We start from the raw sequence: 8,700 nt of genomic DNA, 5'->3' as shown, positions 1-8,700 counted from the left end.
TCTTGTCTTCCAGAAAACTCCTATTTATCTGTCAAGACTCCCACTTGGACAATCCTTCCTCTTTAGAGACCTGTCTGATTCCCTCTGCTATGTTTCTTCTGTGCTTTGTTCTCTTTTGCAACCCTCGGTTCCTTCAGGTGGCCCAGCTTGGTAGGAGATAGTTGAGGCAGAGACTGCCAAATATGTATTGGCCCTTCTTGAATTCATATTTATTTCCTTTCTTTTACCACCTTTTGGAAGTAACATCCTCTTCTTTGGCACTTGCAAGGACAGCCTGGCCCTTCCCGGGCTTAAAATGAACTGGAAGCTAGAAATTAGCATTGTCTCTAGAAGAGTGAAAGCCTGTCTTAAAGGTTGTGGAAATTTGGAAACAGGATAAAACTATGGTGGTCTTTAGATCCTGATAAACCTAGATGAGGTTGGAGGGTTTCCTTCACCCTAAGGGAAATCGGAGTTGCATTAGACCCCAAGGTCTATCTCTAAAGGCGTTTAGAGATAGAAGTACTGGGCTTGTCTTACTTTGCTTATTTTGCCCTAAGTATAAGCCCAATTCCAGTATTTGCTAATGGGGGCAATTTCAGTGCTGAGCCTCTGTTTTCTATTCATCAGGAGGAACAAATGGGATCCTGTATATGAAAGGCTTTCTAAACAAAAAGTCACTCCCAAAATGTTAATGTATTATCATCTTTGAGAACAGGGAGAGTGGCTGACTCATCCCTCTTTCCCTAGCATCTAGTTTAGAAGTAGGCACGCTGCAAATGTTTGTTGAATGATGGGGTGGCCTTGTAGGAGACAGGTGTTTGTTTGTATTTTAAAATTTCCATAGTATGTAATAAATCTATTATAGTAGTTAATACCCTTAGCTGTTTTGTAATTGCTGATATTACCAACACTCTGAAGCTCATGGTTTATTTGCTCCCAGCTAGTTTTGCTTGCAATCAGGATATACTGTTGACAAATTGACAGTGGTGCCTGGGCTATGACCTTTTCTTAAGAGCTCAGGTCCCCCATGAAACTCCTCAAGGGTGGGGGGTGTATCCTATCTATGTTTGTGTTCCCTTGGTACTCTGCTATGCAGTAAGTGCTCAGTATGTATTTGCTAACAGGGAGAGGGAATAGCATGTTTTTGCACTTCTATTTGACCAGCCAAATCAACTCCAGATATCAGAATGTGTGACAAATGTCACAGATAGGATGCTTCATTTTAGCACTGAGATGACCTCCCTTTTTTAAAATTAAAGAGTGTTTGGACAAAAAGCCATGGCTTTTAATATTATGTTTAAGAGTTCACTCTGTACCAGGCAATATGTGAATCATTAACTCATTTATTGCCCACAACAATCCTGTGATATAGTTATCATTATTATTCCCATTTTCTCAATGGGGAAACAGCTCAGGGAAGAGTAAATAATTTGGTTAAGAGTTATAGAGTAAGTTGAAGACCTAGAGTTTGAATCTCTATGCATGTTCCTAATCACGATGAATGGGGAGTAGGTTGTACTGAAAGTGAGGAGCAGGAGGAATGTGTTTTTACCACCATCAGGGAGGAGCCTGGGTTGGGGTAGGATCAGATGAAAGGCTTCCTAGTGGGACTCAGGAGATTCAGCACGACTATATCTAGTGGGACTAAAAAGAGAATTAAAATTTCTTGGGGGAGCCAGGGAGAGAGAGCAGGAAATTGAAATTTTCTCTGTGAAATTAACTAGCATTTTTGCATTTCCTTCTAATTTTTGAGGCACTTTACATATGTTATCTCACATGGTCCTTATGACAGCCCTGTGAGTTATTACTCCTATTTGAGAAATGAACAAAATAGACTCAGAGAGATTATAACTGACTTGCCTGTGGTGGCAAGTGGGAAGGTTATGAAGACTACAAAAACATTTGTTCATTCATTAAATATTTTCTAAGTGCCTACTATGCACCATGCACTGTTTTAGGTGCTAGGGATACAGCAGTGAACAAGACAGACAAAACTCATTGTCCTCATGGAGCTTACAAGGTAGGTAAACTATGATGTATTTCTTTTTTTTTTTTTTTTCTATGATGTATTTCTTTTCAGTTATCCTCTGTCAGGATAATTGGTTTGGGTTTTCAACTTTGACTGTGTTTTAGAATCATCTGGCACATTTTGGAAAAAACACTGATGCCTGGGTCCCACTTCGGATCAATTAATCAGAATCTCTGGAGATTAAGCCCAGGCACTGGTGTGTGTGTGTGTGTGTGTGTGTGTGTGTGTGTGTGTGTGTGGTGTGTGTGTTGTGTGTGCACATGCACATGTGCACATGTGTGTGTGAGAAACCTGCTACCGAGGATTTTAGTGTGCAGTCAAGCTTGAGAAGCATTGGTGGAGAACAGTGGTTCTCAACCTTGGCTGCTCTTTAGAATCACCTTGGGAACTTAAAAAAATATATATCAATGTCTGGGCTTCACCTCTGAGACAAATTAAATTAGAATCTCTGCTGTTGTGTTCAGATCTTTTGTATTTTATTTTATTTTAAAAAATGTTTATTTATGGGGCGCCTGGGTGGCTTAGTTGGTTAAGCATCTGACTTCGGCTTAGATCATGATCTCATGGTTTGTGAGTTCGAGCCCTGTGTCAGGCTCTGTGCTGACAGCTCAGAGCCTGGAGCCTCATTCAAATTCTGTCTCCTCCTCTCTCTGCCCCTCCCATGCTCATGCTCTGTCTCTCTCTGTCTCTCAATAATAAGTAAACGTTAAATTTTTAAAAAAATGTTTATTTATTTTGAGAGAGAGAGCAGGCATGCAGGGGAGGGACAGAGAGAGGGTGAGAGAGAGAATCCCAAGCAGGTTCCTCACTGTGAGTACGAAGCCCGACGCAAGTCTTGATCTCATGAACCGTGAGATCATGACCTGAGCTGAGATCAAGAGTCTGACACTTAACTGACTGAATCACCCAGGTGCCCTAGTTCTTCTGTACTTTAAAATGTGCCCCCTCAAAAAGTGCTACTGAGTTCAGAGTGTCGGGTTTGCATGAAGTACAAACAACTTGGTCCTGTGATCTCAGATTATTCCCCTTGCCTCTCAAGCATACAGATCATTAGTCTTTCATTCTTGCAACAAATATTTTTTTAACATTTTTCAGTGTTTATTCATTTTTGAGAGAGAGAGGCAGAGCACAAGTGGGGGAGAGGCAGAGAGACAGGGAGACACAGAATTGGAAGCAGGCTCCAGGCTCTGAGCTGTCAGCACAGAGCCCGACGCGGGGCTCGAACCCACGAACCATGAGATCAGGACCTGAGCCAAAGTCAGATGCTAAACCAACTGAGCCACCCAGGCACCCTCTTGCAACAAATATTTGTTTAATACCTACAATACACCCCTGATGAGTCCCTTCCTTTTCCTGAGTCCTGATTCCTCTCTCTGTATAATGATAGACTTGGATATCCCTATGGCTTATTGAAACTCAAACACTTTATAATTCTACCAGAGAGATTGGGCTAGGAATGTTAATGGCTCAGAGGACTCACTCTTGGAGACCTAGGTTGTATTATTTGTCCTCTTGACAGCAGTGTATGTTATAGCTGAGAGACAGAAATTAATGAAAATCCAAAAATGTGTGGGCAAGTCTTTTTCTCACATTGAGCAGTCTGTCCATGAGGAGCAGATGGACTTTTCTTCCTTCACTGTCTTGCTGACTGCTGGGTGGGCAACACAGATGGGCAAACAAGGGCAAGAAGGGCGGGGAGCAGGGACTTAGCAGGGTCAGACTGTGAAAGTCAACCATAGGGAAGAGGAAACAAAAATGTGTGCCTTGCGGATCAAAAGCACCTGGGAGCAGCAGAAAGTGAACTAGAGGAATGTAGACTGCCATTTGACCTAGTTCTCTGCACCTATGGTTGGTCTGCATTGGTAGAAGAAAGATGATAATGGCAGCTGTCGAGAGGCAGCATAGTTAGCATAGTGGTTAAGTGCATGGACCCTGGGGCCACTCACCCTGGGTTTGAATCCTCACTTTGCCATCTGCTTTCTTTATGACCTTGGACAAGTAGCCTGACATCTTTTGGCATCAGTTTCTCTATCTATAATTGGGAATCAGCATAATAATACTTACTTCATAGGTATGTCATGAAGATTACAAGCTTGGCACACTGAAATGTTTTTACACAAAAATTATAACTAATGGTTCTAAGTGTCCAGCACTCTACTTGTATTTGCTCCCTAATCTTTACATGGAGGCATTATTTCCCACTTTTACAGATGAAGACATCAAAGCATAGAGATGTTGTCACCTGGAAAAAATAACCTAGTAAGTCTCAGAGTCAGGATTTGACTCTAGGGGGATTGATTCCTTAGTGCCTGTTCAATCACAAGACTGTACCCAGTAGTGACACCAGCCATTATCTGTCTTGATGCCTACTGATAGAGGAACTGAGTTGAGCCCTGGGGATGCTGAAAAGAATGAAACCTGGGTCTGGCCTAGAGGAGTTCACAATGTAGTTAGGGACACCAGACATATGTACAAGAAGATTGCAATAGAAGGTGCATCATGCCTGGTGCCAAGGGAGTTCAGAGAGTAACCAGTGACAGCTTTGTCATGATTCCTGGCTTAGGGCTGTGTCCTTGACAGACACAGGGAGGGTGTTCTGGACAGAGGTTGCTGTGTGAACAAAGGCAAGGAAGTAAGGCTGTGAGTGGCATTTTGGGGGTTGGGAAAAGCACCTTTCTTCCTCTTGCACATTGTAGGGAATCATTGGGAGGCTTCTCAAACATAGTGTTGAGGTCGAGGGGTGCCTAGTGCTACTGGGCCCCTTCCTAGGGATGTCATAGAAGAAGATAGTGCAGAAGCATAAACTCATGCTGTCATAGCTGGACAGGCCATAAGAAGACCATCTAGTCCAAACTCTTCATAGCACAGATGGGGAAACTGAGGCCCAGAGAGGTGAAAGGATCAGCCCCAGCAAGCCAGCAGTAAACTGGGTCAGGCTTTGTCGAGCCAATATTTCAGCCATGCAGTGATGCATAAGAAAGCCTGGGCCATTTACTGGCAATGTCATTCAGTAGCACCCAAGACTACTCTAGTACCCAGTAGTCTTTAGAACTTGCTTCCAAGTTTTCTGCTTTATTTAACTCCCCATACTGTCATATACAGAGTTGAACATGAGGCTTGGCAGACCTGCCATGGAGGCGACACAGAGTCCATTGAGGGGAAGATAGGGCAGGGACCTAATAAGAGTGACCCCCTAGGATGTTGGAGTTCCTGATCTTTTCCATAATATTATTTAAAAAAATTTTTAATGTTTATTTTTGAGAGACAGAGACAAAGCACAAGCTGGGAGAGGGGCAGAGAGAGAGGGAGATAGATATTCTGAAGCAGGCTCCACGTTGTCAGCATACAGAGACTGACAAGGGGCTTGATCCTATGAACTGAACTGTGAGATCATGACCTGAGCCAAAGTTGAAGTCGGATGTTTAACCCAGGTGTCCCCAGAATATTATTTTTACATGCTCTAGATAAAATAGGTAGACTTACAAGGGAAAACAATTGTACTGAAATACAGTTACCAAAATATTAAAAAAAATTTTTTATGTTTTATTTATTTTTGAGAGCAAGAGAGACAGAGCATGAGCAGGGAGGGGCAGAGAGAGAGAAAGGGGGGAGACACAGAATCTGAAACAGGCTCCAGGATCTGAGCTGTTAGCACAGAGCCTGACACAGGGCTCGAACTCACAGACCGCGAGATCATGACCTGAGCTGAAGCCAGATGATTAACCAACTGAGCCATCCAGGCACCCCCCAAAACATTTTTTAAAACAGATATGGTAATATGTGTGCTTTTTCACTAACACATTTTACTTATTTATTTTTTTTAATGTTTATTATTTTTGAGAGAGAGAGAGAGAGAGCACCAGCAGGGGAGGGACAGAGAGAGAGGGAGACACAGAATCCAAAGCAGGCTCCAGGCTCTGCCCTGTCAGCACAAAGCCAATGCAGGGTTTGAACCCATGAACTGTGAGATCATGACCTGAGCTGAAGTTGGATGCTTAACCAACTGAACCACCCAGGCGCCCCTTTGCTAAGACATTTTAAATTATAAGATCAAACAGCAATTCTAATAATTCCTGTAATTTTGAATGACTGACAGTGAAATTTCAAGATCCCTGCAACAATTGTCAAATGATACACAAATCTCTGTGATTTCTATTACTGATAAAGTCACAAGTACTGCTAATGCTTTCATGGTTTGTTGCCTACATTCACCATTTCAATTAGAGGTTAATGGAAATAAAGAGGTAATTTTTTCATAGGCCTCCAGGAACTCTCTTCATGTAACTCTTGGAGATCTGTGGGCCCCAGGTTAAGAATCCCTGCCCTAAGGCAAAGCAGACATGGGAGAACCAAACCAGTGTGGGATTTTCATCCTACTCTAGGAACAGAAACTACATTTAAGACTGTATGTGTGTGTGGACACATGAGTGGGTGGCTGTCATTAGTACTTCTATTCAGATAGTTCTGGCTCCCCTTCTTCCAGGTATCTGACAGAACTGCACCTTCTCACTCCCTTGCAGTTGGGTATGTCCATGTAACTTGCTTGGGCCAGCAAAATATGTCCTTTCTTGCTCCAAAGCCTCTTGTGGCTCTTCATTATACTCAGAGTGGATTCCACGTTCCTTATCATGATCTGCAAGGCTGTATGTCCTGCCAACCTCTCACATGTTGGCTCTCACCAATTTCACCCTGGCTCACTTCAGCTGCACTAGCCTCATTTCTGTTCCTAACCAAGCTTATTCATGCCTCAAGATCCTTCTGGCTGGAACACTCATCGCCCAAATCTTAGTATGAGCAGCTTAGTCTTGACCTTTAGAACTCACTTTCCATGTTAATGCCTTTTTAAAAACAAAAGATTTCTTGAGATATAATTCACACACCATACGATTCCTCTACTTAAAGTGTACAATTTGGTGGGTTTTAATATATTCACTGAGTTATGCAGCCACCAGAATGATCAATTTTAGGACACTTTCATTACCCCTTGGCCATTACCTCCTGATTCCCCATCCCCCCACCAGCTTCTGGTGAGCCCTAATGTCATGTAAATGGAATCACATGATGTGTGGCCTTTAAGTGTCTTGCTCCTTTCACTTGGCATGATGTTTTCAAGGCTCACCCATATTTTGTATTTGCCAGTGCTTCATTCCATCATATGGCTACATCATAATTGCCTTATCCACTGGTACATGAAGGACATTTGGGTTGTTTCTATCTTTTGGCTATTATGAATAATGCTGCCATGAACACTCATGGTCACAACTTTGCATAAACATGTGCTTTCATTTCTCTTGGTTATAAATCTAGGAATGGAGTTGTTGGGTCATATGGTGACTATGTTTAGCCTTCTGAAGAACTGCCAGCCTCTTTTTCACAGAGGATGCACCATTTTACATTCCCACCAGCAATATGTGAAGGTACCAATTTCTCTACATTCTCACTATTTCCCTACATACAATTTTTCTACTTCCTTGTTATTTCCTTTATTTTTTTTTGTAGCCATCCTTGTGGGTATAAAGTGATATCTGATTATGGTTTTGACTTGCATTTTCTTAACGACTAATGATATTGAGCATCTTTTCATGTGCCTAGTAGCCATTGTACATCTTTTTGTAGAAATGTCCATTCAAGTTTTTTTTTTGCCCATTTTTGAATTGGATTGTTATTTTGCTGTGGAGTTATTATTTTTTTTTACATTTTTTAATGGTTTTATTTATTTTTGAGAGAGAGAGAGATAGGGCATGAGTGGAGACAGAGAGAGGGAGACACGGAATCTGAAACCAGGCTCCAGGCTGCCAGCACAGAGCTTGACATGGGGCTCAAACTCACGAACCACGAGATCATGACCTGAGCTGAGGTCGGACGCTTAACCGACTGAGCCACCAGGCACCCCATGCTGTGGAGTTATTATTCTTTGGTACTATTGATATGAATCCCTTGTTAGACATATGATTTATAAATATTTTCTCTCATTCTGTGAGTTGCCTTTTCATTTTCTTGATAATGTCCTTTGATGTATAAAAGTTTTTAATTTTAATGATTTCCAAATTTACCTATTTTTTTTGGTTGTGCATCCTTTTGGTGTCATATCTAGGAAACCACTGTTTCTAATCCAAAGATACCCATTTATATTTATATTATCTGCTAAGAGTATTATAGTTGAGCTCTTACATTTAGGTTTTTGATCCATTTTGAGTTATTTTTTTGTCTATGGTATGAGGTAATTGTCGAATATCATTCTTCTGCATGTGGATATCCAATCCTGACATGATCAGTCTTTTGTGGAAGAGATTATTCTTTCACCATTGAATGGTATTGCCACCCTTGTCAAAAATCAATTCACCACAGGTGTGTGGGTTTATTTGTAGACTCTTAATTCTATTCCATTGATCTATGTGTGTGTTCTTATGCCAGTACCATACTTTTTGATTCCTATACCTTTGTGGTAATTTTTGAAATTAGGAAGTATTATTCCTCCAGCTGTATTTTTCAATTTCAAGATTGTTTTGGCTATTCTGGGTCCCTTGGATTTTCACATGAATTTTAAGATCAGTTTGTAACAGCAGAGAATCTCTTGCTACAGACATCAGGGGACTAAGGAACAGTCACGAGGAGCTGAAAAACGCTTTAAAGGAAATGGAAAACAAAATGCAAACCACCATGGCTCGGATGGAAGAGGCAGAGGAGAG

Source organism: Lynx rufus, unplaced genomic scaffold (genome assembly GCF_022079265.1).
Source record: "Lynx rufus isolate CCGP_SWC_20201006 ecotype Redwood Valley unplaced genomic scaffold, mLynRuf1.p SCAF_30, whole genome shotgun sequence".
Taxonomy (NCBI): domain Eukaryota; kingdom Metazoa; phylum Chordata; class Mammalia; order Carnivora; family Felidae; genus Lynx; species Lynx rufus.
This window is presented reverse-complemented; position numbering follows the sequence as displayed.